The sequence below is a fragment of the Diceros bicornis genome, chromosome 38, assembly GCF_020826845.1.
Source record: "Diceros bicornis minor isolate mBicDic1 chromosome 38, mDicBic1.mat.cur, whole genome shotgun sequence".
Classification (NCBI taxonomy): domain Eukaryota; kingdom Metazoa; phylum Chordata; class Mammalia; order Perissodactyla; family Rhinocerotidae; genus Diceros; species Diceros bicornis.
The window spans coordinates 28,726,937-28,737,805 of record NC_080777.1 but is presented as its reverse complement, the minus strand read 5'-3'; the positions used below and the strand labels follow the sequence as shown (position 1 = coordinate 28,737,805).

The window sequence follows — 10,869 nt, the reverse complement described above, 5'->3', positions numbered from 1 at the left end:
CTTGTCCCTCTGCACCAGGTGGCCTGGTCTGTCCCCTCGCTGTGTGTCCAGGGCCTATGACACTGCTGGCGAGAGTGCCGTCGTCTCCTCCCGGGGATGGTGCCTTTGTTCTGTCTGCGGGCATTGGAGGGTTGGCTCGCACTGTGCTCCACTCCACTCATCAGTGGGCAGCGTCTCATCTCCAAGCCTCTGTTTGCTGGTGTGCTCCCCGGCTCCCAGCTGACAGGGAATTTTCAGGAGGACAGGACCACCTCGCATTCTCTAACGTGGGAACTAAGCTCCAGCATGTTAGAGCCCAAGTTGCGCTTTCCCGAGAGATGGTTTTGAACATCCAAGGATGTAGTATCTTGACTTTTTTTCTCTTAAAGATTCAGATATCAAATGCACACTTGGCTAGCTGAACCTTCCTAACCAGGATCAAATGTAGGAAACTGTTCACATTGGCAGCTCAGCCGAAAATGAGTATTTGGCATCTTAAACAACCGTTGCTACTTTTGTTTTTGGAGGCTGCATAGTTTGGAGGAAAGAGCCCTGGACTTGGAGGTTGAGCCACTTAATTTCTTGGGCCTCTGCTGCCTCACTTACCAGACTACAATGATGATGCATCTGCCCTACCACATCCCCGTCTGGTGAGCTCAGGAGGGACAGCATGTCTTAGGGCCGTGATTATCGTGGATGATCATTAAAACAAAAAGGATCATGTATAGACTTGATTAGTGAAAAATGGGAGTTGGAACAGAGCCAGAATTGCCCATTTTTTTTTTTTTTGTGAGGAAGATTGGCCCTGAGCTAACATCTGCCAATCCTCCTCTTTTTGCTGAGAAAGACTGGCCCTGGGCTAACATCCATGCCCATCTTTCTCCACTTTATATGGGACACCTGCAACAGCATGGCCTGACAAGGGGTGCGTCGGTGCGCGCCCGGGATCTGTACTGGTGAACCCCGGACCGCCGCATTGGAGCGCGCGCACTTAACCTCTTGGGCCACCGGGCCAGCCCCAGGAGTTGCCAATTTTAATACACAGTTTCAAAAGAACATGTACAACAAGATTCTATTTTTGTTATCTCTGGGTGATGAGATTCTGGGTAACTTCATCTCCTCAGTTTTGCCTATCAGCATTTCCTAATTTTGCTATTATGAACTTTTTTGTTGTTTTGGGCTTGAGTTGTTAAAGTCATTAAAGATATCCAATAAAAAGGTTGTAACTTACACTGTGATATTTACTTGACACTTGAGGATCATCATTGCAAATATCTGATATTGTGCAATTGCTGTATCTAAGTGACTGCGTAATATAAGATAACAGTATCATTACCACTGATTTCTTTAAGGGCTGTAGTCATGGTCTGACGGGTGGTTTCTGGTGTGTGGCTCACAGGTGGACATCAGCCCTGTGGGAAACTGAGGTCCTTCTGGGCTCCGCCCCTTCCCAGACTCTTGTATCAAGAGAGATAATTATAATAAAATTTATAATAAAGTAAAATTGTCAGTTCACTTAAAGCATGGATAAATACGTTTCCCAGGACTATGACAGAGTCAAAAGAAATATGTGATATGTTGACCTCTTGGTCTAAACATTTCTAGGGAATTCTTCAGGTTCTCCTGTATTTGGCCTTCTCCATTTATGCTTATTAAAGATATCACTTTAAAATTATTTAAGAATGACGCAAATTCATTGTTATTTCTGCTTCTTTTAAACTGCTGATTATGCAAAGTCGCCATGTTCAAATATCAAGTTTCACATCAACGCTGCCTTTATGACAGTCTAGCCACTTTCTTCCCGTTCCCGGGTCTGAGTCATCCTGGCGGTTGAAGTTGAGCCCCAGCTGAGGTTCTTTCTGCTGGCACCACATTTGCCACCAACGTTTCTATTTCTGTTTAACTCAGTGGTCTTGAAATATGTTTGCTCATATACACATCTAAAAATAATTTTGAAAAATTATGTTCTCTTGCATAATTTTTAGTGGACATCTAAAATTTTTCATAGCAAGCTTAAATATTAAATTTTGAAAATGAGTAACACATCTGTTCTATCGCTTATTTAGGGTTCTCAACCAGCGGCGATTTTGCCCCCCAGGAGACATTCGGGCAATGTCGGGAGACATTCTTGGTGGTCACAACTCCGTGTGTGTGTGCACGCGTGTGTAGACCAGTGATGGTGCTCAACACCTTACAATGCAATTCACAATACAGAATTATCGAGCCCAAAATGTCAACAGTGCTGAGGTTGAGAAACTTTGATTTGAATGTATCCAAAGAAATACGAACATCATAGTGATTTTATACTCACCAGCATCCATTTTAAAAATACATAAACAAAACCTTCTTTAATGTTGCTCTGTTTTACTCCTTGAAACTGTATTTCCATTCTTTTTCTCTCACAGAATGTTTACCTGATAAAATTCCTTTATGTCTGAAAGCCTTACAAGTTACCATATAATTCTCTGCTACGAAACTATGTATGTAAATTGAAAGTTTTTTCACATATCCAATGACTATAGGGTTCTAAAGGTTAATATTTTCCTTCCATATTGAGGTAGCATTAGAAATGGATCAAGCGGGGCTGGCCCCGTGGCTCAGCGGTTAGGTGCTCGCGCTCTGCTATTGGCGACCCGGGTTCGGATCCCGGGCGCGCACGGATGCACTGTTTCTCCGGCCATGCTGAGGCCACATCCCACATACAGCAACTAGAAGGATGTGCAGCTATGACATACAACTATCTATTGGGGCTTTGGGGAAAAAAAAAAAGGAGGAGGATTGGCAATAGATGTTAGCTCAGAGCTGGTCTTCCTCAGGAAAAAGAGGGGGATTAGCATGGGTGTTAGCTCAGGGCTGATCTTCCTCACACACACACACAAAAGAAATGGATCAAGCACCATGAATATATTACAACATTTGATAGATGAGTTTTCAACACAGAAATGCATCTGTTCATGGGGTGAACCGGGCAGAGAATCTGGGGGACCTGGTAAACAGTCTTGGGTGACCTAAAAATGTTCACCATTGGGGTGGCGGGAGATTCTAGGGTGGGAGGGATGTAGCTTTTGAATTTGGAGAATTGTAATTGTGAATGGGGGTAGCAAATTAGAATTGGCAGGATATTTTCTCAGGTGGATCAATTTTAGGAAAGAAAACATATGGACACTGAGGATTTTGAAATGTATTTCCTTAAAACCATCTGTGCCCACATACCCTCTGAGAAGTCTTCATGTTCCTACAGAAGTATTTGTATATTGGCAGGATTTAACTCACTCTGGCTCTCTGAGTGAGTAACTTAGTAACTCTTTTTGTTTAATGATTCAGGCTGTTTTCGTACCCAGCTAATGCATGTTAAAGAGAGCTAAGTCAGTGTATATTATAAATACTTTATAAGTCAAGCAGTAGAATTTCTCACAGGGGCATAATTAGAGTGGAGGTGGTACAGTATGGGAGTTGAGAGGGCTAGTTCTAGAGTCAGACAATATTTGTTCCTATTCTCCATCATCACCTGCTGTATGACCTGGTGCAAATTATCAGCAGCTCTGCTCCACAGCTTTCTTACCTGTAAAGTGGGACTAAAAATAGATTTCTCATTGGGTGGTTGTTAGATTTAAATGAGGTCATACATACAGCACTTAGTACACTGCCTGATATATAGTAAACCCTTGGTAAATATTAGCTGTTTTCTTTAGATATTATAGTGTTTGCCCCAAAGGATGAGCTCTACAAAGGCGATGGGATCATTCTTTCAGTCTTATTTCTTAGATCATGTCTCTTTTGTGCACAACTTATTGTACCCGCCCGCCCTGATTTTATGCACAGCATTAGCTCTTTGAGGTTCCAATTGACCGTGAGTCCTGGAAGCCGGCGATGCTGGAGCTGCTGCGAGGTGTCTGCCCTCACCTGCAGCGTGCTCGCGTCTTCTGCTCAGCCTCACGAGGACAAACGTCAGCTCTCTAAGAACACCTGCTGGAAGGGGGGACCTCCGAAGGCCTGAAGTTATTTTTAATATTCTCAGGACACTGTCTAGGAGTTGCATGATGTAGATGGACGACATTCACAGTCTCCTGTGGGGTCACTTACGAGAAACATGCGTAAAGCCATGGCTGGGAGTAACAATACCAAAGTACCTTAATCCTCGTATCGACAACTGTTCTATTGGGTTACACAGTTTTAATCCCAGAGGAGTTGTCTCTTGACATTAAACTGTCCAAACAGTATTTATATCTGTGGCTGCCCTGCAAGATCACTTAACCCTGCACAGCCGTTTAAAAGTAGTTAATGACGGAGCCGGCATGACTTGCCCCTTATGAATGATCACAGAAGTTCGACCTGTGCTGTCATGGTTTATGGAGGAAGGCAGTTCGTCCACAGCCTGCTTCAGCCACAGCAGGTAATTTGAAATGAAATGAGACAGTTTCTACAAGCAGATTGATTTGGGAATCTTGCCTGTTCTTCCCTTTGACCCTTGACAAGTTGACACGACAAAGATTGTGACTTTAAAAAATGATTGGGTGCAAATACATTTAGGTAGATGATTTACTGTGTGCCGAAGCAAGGACGGTGCACCGCAGTGATGCTGTGAGGGCAGGTAATTGTAACTGTAATAACTCGTGTTTTATGTTTCTGTATCTTGTTAATTATCCCACCAGGTGAAGCTACTAATAACCCTTGAGCAAGTAGTTTATATTCTTGGTAAGAGACTGGGTATCCAATCTCAAGATTAAGAGACAGTGTTTATGATAAACTTATTAAAAGTTACTGATTCAGTTTGTTATTTTGGTCGAAAACCACAGCTTGCGTATGAGGATAAGAAATTGAGTTCTCTTTCATGGATTCAGTTTTTTTCTTGTGTTTTCATTTTCTTGTTTTTAAATACGGTTAGTCATATACAGAAGGAAATACTGTGATTAAAAGGATGATAGGTCTGGTTTTTGATAATCAAAGAGTTACCACACATACCAGAAAAGAAGAGAAAATCCCAATTATGCATTATCAAATGCTCTTTTTCTAATCCTTGGTAATCACATTTAGATTTTCACACCGAATATTGTGCAATATTTAAATAAATATTTTCCCTATTATTTTGACTCCATTCTTCTGATGCAGTTTTTCTCTTACAAGTAAAGTGTTGTCATGAATAAATGTTATACATCGAATTTAAAAATCAAATCCAAAACAACAACAAAAACAATAAAAAAATGAATAAGAATGACAGTCAGGAAGATTATTTTTTAAAAGTGGTTATCTCAGTTCACAATTACATAATATTTATGCCTAGATTATTTTAAATGAACTTTGCAATGGAATTGATTTATTAATGTTCAGATTTGTGTTGTAGTCCCCATGCTCCTTAACATTAGCCGTAGAACTTGGGCTGGTTCTATGGGCTTTTGTGTTTCTCTATTCTAACCACTTTGTTTGAAATATAATTTTGAAGATGCTAGTAAAAAATATAACAAATTCCCTATCGGTCTCCGTTTAAATTATTTACTACCCTTTCGAGCCATATCTTCATTGAACTATGTTAAAAGTATTTTGCTGGAATGTTTCTTTATGTTGTCCATCGGGTTTAATAGACGTGCCGTTTAATAAGCTCTCTACCTGTAAGGATGGACTATTTGACCTCTGTGCCCTGCCACTGGTAGACATAGTATAAGATTGCTTTGTGAAATAAAGCTGTCGGTAACATCAACAAAATAAAAAATGATCGTATTCCAATACTCTCTGCTGAGTACTATGACAGCACTGAAATATGGAATAAAATTGAAAGTAGATTAGTTTTGGGTCTTAAGTCATGTTTTGACAAGAAATAAGAGAGGAGAACATATCTTTGAACTTTTAGTTTTAAAGTTTTTTAATGAAAATATTTATCATTTTGTAAGGTTCCTTCTTTCTCCATCACATTGAGGCTGTATAACCTTAAAACAATCTGTTCTCTTATGGGGAGGGATATAAATACTGTTCTATTTTTATTAAATACCATAAAGGAGACTCGCACAGGGCGAGATGGTTTGACACTTGGAAGTTGAGTGTCATGTTAATAAAAAAGTTTATTGAAGAGGATGGAAAATCGGTCATTAATAAGCTACATATTTTTAGGGTATGTAATGCATGTAAATACTGTCGACAAGCAGGCTGCTTTTGCTGTATTTTTTGTTAACCTTTTGGAACGGTTTGAATCTGAAGAGGAAGAATAAATATGTCAGAGTGGAGAAAGCCTTGCTGGGGATTGCTTTCAATGTAGAGGAATTTGAAAATTGAGGCGACATGCAGATGGTGAAGTTCTTTCTTTCACCTCTGTGGTTATATATTAACCAGATGACATCACGACTAATAAATGGCGTTGACGGACAGCAGAGGGTGAGGGCTGAGGACAGTAACCCTCCCCTCCAGGAATTTGTGAACATCCTCTGTCGCCAAACGTGAGGTTGTGGAGATCTTAAAATTGCCGTGCCTGGTTCCCCCTCATTCCGTTTGCAGAATGATTGCAAAGAGGGCAGGTGAAGCAGCGCTGCCCGTTCATCTCAGAGTGAACTCGTCTCTTTTCACGTGCTTTCCGTTTAAAACATAGGATGCGCAATCTGCACACAGCTCCGGGGCGGCCCCTGCCTTCGCCGCCTGCACCCGGCACTCGGCACAAAGCCTGGGCAGGGCTCACGGCGCGGGGGTGGAGGGGTGGGGGGGAGCCTTCCGACTATGGATTTAAAAAAAAAAACAAAACCTAATTTGTCCGTTTTTTTTCCCCTTAGTAAATGTGAATTGTATGGTAGCATAGGGCTAAAACTGTGGTCAGACTCATGGGATTCTGTTTTTAGTCACAAACAAGGCAATCATGTTGCCCTAATCTTAAAATTTCCATAGTCAGAAATTTTAAAAGTAAATTGAAAAAGCAAAGATTATATTGGCTAAAAGTTCTGAAAAAAGGTTTTACAAGGGTTCAAAAATATCTCCTAAGATATTTTACATATCGTTAAATACTGCTACAAAGAAAAAATTTAAAAAATTTACATGAGTATGAAATATAGCCATGTTTCTTAGTTGTTGAGGTATATGTCAAGTGTTACGGAGGTCTTGTAATAGCATCCCTTAATTTGTTCCATTACATGGCTTTAGCCTTGACTTTGCTAAATAATATCTTTAAACAGGCCAGTGAATTACTGTGGTCATTCTCTTGGTGTGATTTGTCATCGTTGGTGTAGGCTCGACTCCTGAGTGTGGAAGGTGTGAAGTCATAACTATACAGTTATCAACGATCCAGACCAGATTTACATGTGTTTTATTCATGGTCTTTCTGTCAAATGTCAAGATCCAGGAGGAACCCTAAGCATCCTGGGAAGGGTCAGAGGGTGTGCGCAGATTCCCAGAGGGCTGGGGATGGTCACACCCCGGGAAATGTGTCCTTGGCTGGTGGAGGTCCCTGAAAAGAGAACAAGGCTAGGAAAGAAGGTGATTGTAAGGTCACAAACATCAGAGGAGAGAGAAATTTTAGCATTCTAGAAGGGAAGTATCGATAGAAAATTGACAATCATTATAGCTTATTGTGGGAAAGGCATCTGAAGTCATCTGGAAGGTGAAGAGCCACCTACTGAAGTAGATGAGGGGACAGAGTTGTCACAGTGCATTCTGAATTATGAAAAAGCATGCACTTGAGTGTCAGCCTGGGGTTCAGGTGCTGGTTCTGCCAGCTAGTAGCTGTGGTACCTTTAGCAAAAGACGTGAACCTTCTTAGTGTCAAGTTTTTAATCTGTCAAATGAAGATAAGACTGAGGTGTCTGTGCTGTGAATTAAAAGAAATAACCTACCTGAAGGTGCCCAGCATGGTGGCTGACACGTGACAGCTGCCCCCCAAATACTGGTGGCCTCCTCTTTCCTCTTCTTCATTCTGAAATAAGAATATTAACCTCTTCCCTTCAGATTTCATAAACCTGATGAGTTGTGAATGGAAATGTTCTGGAAGTTTTTTCACCTTCAGTGAACCAAAAATTCTTATTCCAGTGTCAATTTCTCCAGTTATTTGGCTTAAGAAATCTGGACTAGAACCTTAATGTCACTGAATTTTCGAGATGATCTGTATTGTGGTTTTGTAATTAATCTGGAATTAACTTTGTTTTAAGAATCATGGGCTGGAGAACTAAAGAGGCTGAGTCTGACAAAGGAAGACTTTGCTGATACAATCGTCCTAGCAAAAGGGTTGGAGAGAGCGGGAAAGCTGTGAAGGATGTTCTGATTATAGTGGGAGTACCTGTCCTGAGAGATCCCCTCCAGGACAAGAGTGACAGGTGTGTCACAATGCCAACAGATGGCATGAGTGACTGTGTGGGGTCATGTTAATGTCAGCTGCACCCTCGGGGATATTTGCTGTGCTAGGACTTACTTTTGAGGTGTCATTCAGACATTATTAACCTCATCATGATCTACAAGTGCAGAAACAGCAAGAGTTTAAAGTTCTAGTAAGGAAAGGAGGGGGATTCTGATGAAAAGAAAAGTAGAAATAATGTTTTAAATGGTGAGCAAGGACACACACTGCCCGTGGTTAAAGCACGAGTCCTCAGTTGGGCCAGAAATTCAATACGCCACGAGGTTCAGGATAAGAACTCAAGAGATTTAACATCATAATGGTTTTAGAGGTCTTTCGTTTCTTTGAAGATCTTTATCACCATTAAAGTCAGAGGATAATAATAATTGTAATGATACATGTATGTGCTCACTATGTGTCAGGCACAATTCAGTGTGATTTGTACAGATCTTCCTCGACTTATGATGGAGTTGTGTCTGGATAAACCCATTGTAAATCGCAAATATGATAGGTCGAAAATGCAGTTGATATACCTAACCTACTGAACATCATGTTAGCCTAGCCTACCTTCAACATGCTCAGAACATTTACATAAGCCTATATTTGGGCAAAATCATCTAACACAAAGCCTATTTTATAATAAAGTGTTGGATATCTCATCTAATTTATTGAATGTTGTACTGAAAGTGAAGAACAGAATGGCTGGATGGGCACAGAATGGTTGTAAGTACATCAGTTGTTCACCCTCGTGATCTCGTGGCCAGTTGGGAGCTGCGGCTGCTGCCACTGCCCAGCATCACGGGAGGACCCATTCATACCGCATGTCACTAGCCCAGGAAAAGAGTAGAATTCAAAATTCAAAGTATGGTTTCTACTGGATGCGTATTGCTTTGGCACCATCGTAAAATTGAAGCATTGTACGTCGAACCATCGTTAAGTTGGGGACTGTCTTTATTAACTTATTTAAACTTCATAACAACCCTATAAGGTCAGTATTATTATTACCCCTATTTTATAGGTGAAGAAACTGAGGCACAGAGAAGTTATGTCGCCTGCCTGTGGTCACACAGTAAGTGGCAGAACTGGAATTCAAAGCCAGGAAGTGTGGCGCGTGAGTCCATGACTCTTATGAAGCCGGCAGGACGCATTGCTCTGTGATTCACTCTTCATTCATGCAATCAACCAACCGATTCATTTATTATCTACTGCATGCTAGTTACTATGTAAGACACTGGAGCTAGACTGGGGACCAAAATCAGACATTGCCTTCATGAAACTTATAGATGGGGGAGATAGAGATTAATCAAAAATAACAAATAATCATAAAATTGCAGTATGAGGAAGAAGGACAAGATGCTAAGAAAGCTCACAATAGGAGAATTTGACTTGGTAAGGGAAAGCTTCCTTGAGAAAATGTAGGTTGAGCTGGGATCTGAAAGATAAATAAGAGTTAACCAGGCAAATAGGGGCAGAACATGAACCTCAACGGCCCTTTGATGGGGGGAGAGTTAAGACTGAGGAATTCCAGTGAGGTCAGTGTGAAAAGCTGGGAAGAGCCCAGTGCTAGCTGAGGCCACACCATGCAAGAAGACTCTGGACTATGAAAAGGAGTATATTGTTGACCTCAAGACCAATAAAAAGCAACTGAAGTGTTTTCAGTGGGCGGAGGGAGGCATGACTGGAGCTTCACGTAATCTTCTTGCCACGACATGGGAAAATGGGTTTGGGATGGACCTGAGGTGGCTGTGGGGAGGTGGAGTGTGGGACCATTGCAAGGCCAGCTGGATATGGTGGAGCTCTAAGCAGAGTGTTCAGTGGGTGTGGGGAGACGTGGACAGGTTCAGGAGATACTCAGGAGGAGAAACCAGCAAAGCTTGGTGATGGAGTAGACAGAGGAAGGTGAGGGATGACCCCTGGGTGTGGGTTTCTGGAGCTGGATGATGTTGGTGCCATCCCCTGTGACAGGGACATTGGAAGAAGACTATGGTGGCTTCGTTCTGGACAAGTTGAGTTTGGAGTCCTTGTTATCAACATTTTTAGTGATGCAAAGAATAAAGTCAAAATGTAAATATCTTTGGATGAAATTTTACTGATAAGAACCAATGCTATGTTCAGCATCTACTGTTCTCTTATAAAACTGAGTTTTATATGAATGTACTCATTTTATTTCTTGTATAGTACCACTTTATGTTTATGAACACATGCGTTTAAAATCATTTTTTGGAACAAACCTGTTCCTAAAGATAGTACTCCACTATAAATATAACTGCTTCTCAAATGTCTACCTGTAGACAGACTTGTATAAGCCATCATTAATTCTTTATATAATTAATGTATAAAATGCAGAGTTTCTACTGATAGAAAAGGCAACTCAAGCATCACACTGATAATATCAATAACATGCATTTGTAATTACATACCGGAGATAACTGTAAAAGTGACATTTTATTACATTAATAAAACGTAGAAACTCCTGAAGCAGCCCAGAACCGGGTAGCAGCAATGCTCTCAGGACTGGCTGCTCCAGCACTTAGGAGTCTGTCACATTGCTGTAGCTGCTAGCGACACTCGCAGTGCATCTGGGCACCTTC

The 10,869-nt window shown here is 41.2% G+C and overlaps 1 non-coding gene across 1 annotated transcript; it reads left to right on the top strand.

Moving 5' to 3' along the window:
* The first annotated feature begins 8,104 nt into the window (after positions 1 to 8,104).
* Positions 8,105 to 8,249, top strand: LOC131399604 (small Cajal body-specific RNA 4). Its single transcript, XR_009217163.1, has one exon. It is a non-coding gene; the product is annotated as a small Cajal body-specific RNA 4 (non-coding RNA).
* Positions 8,250 to 10,869: the final 2,620 nt, after the last annotated feature.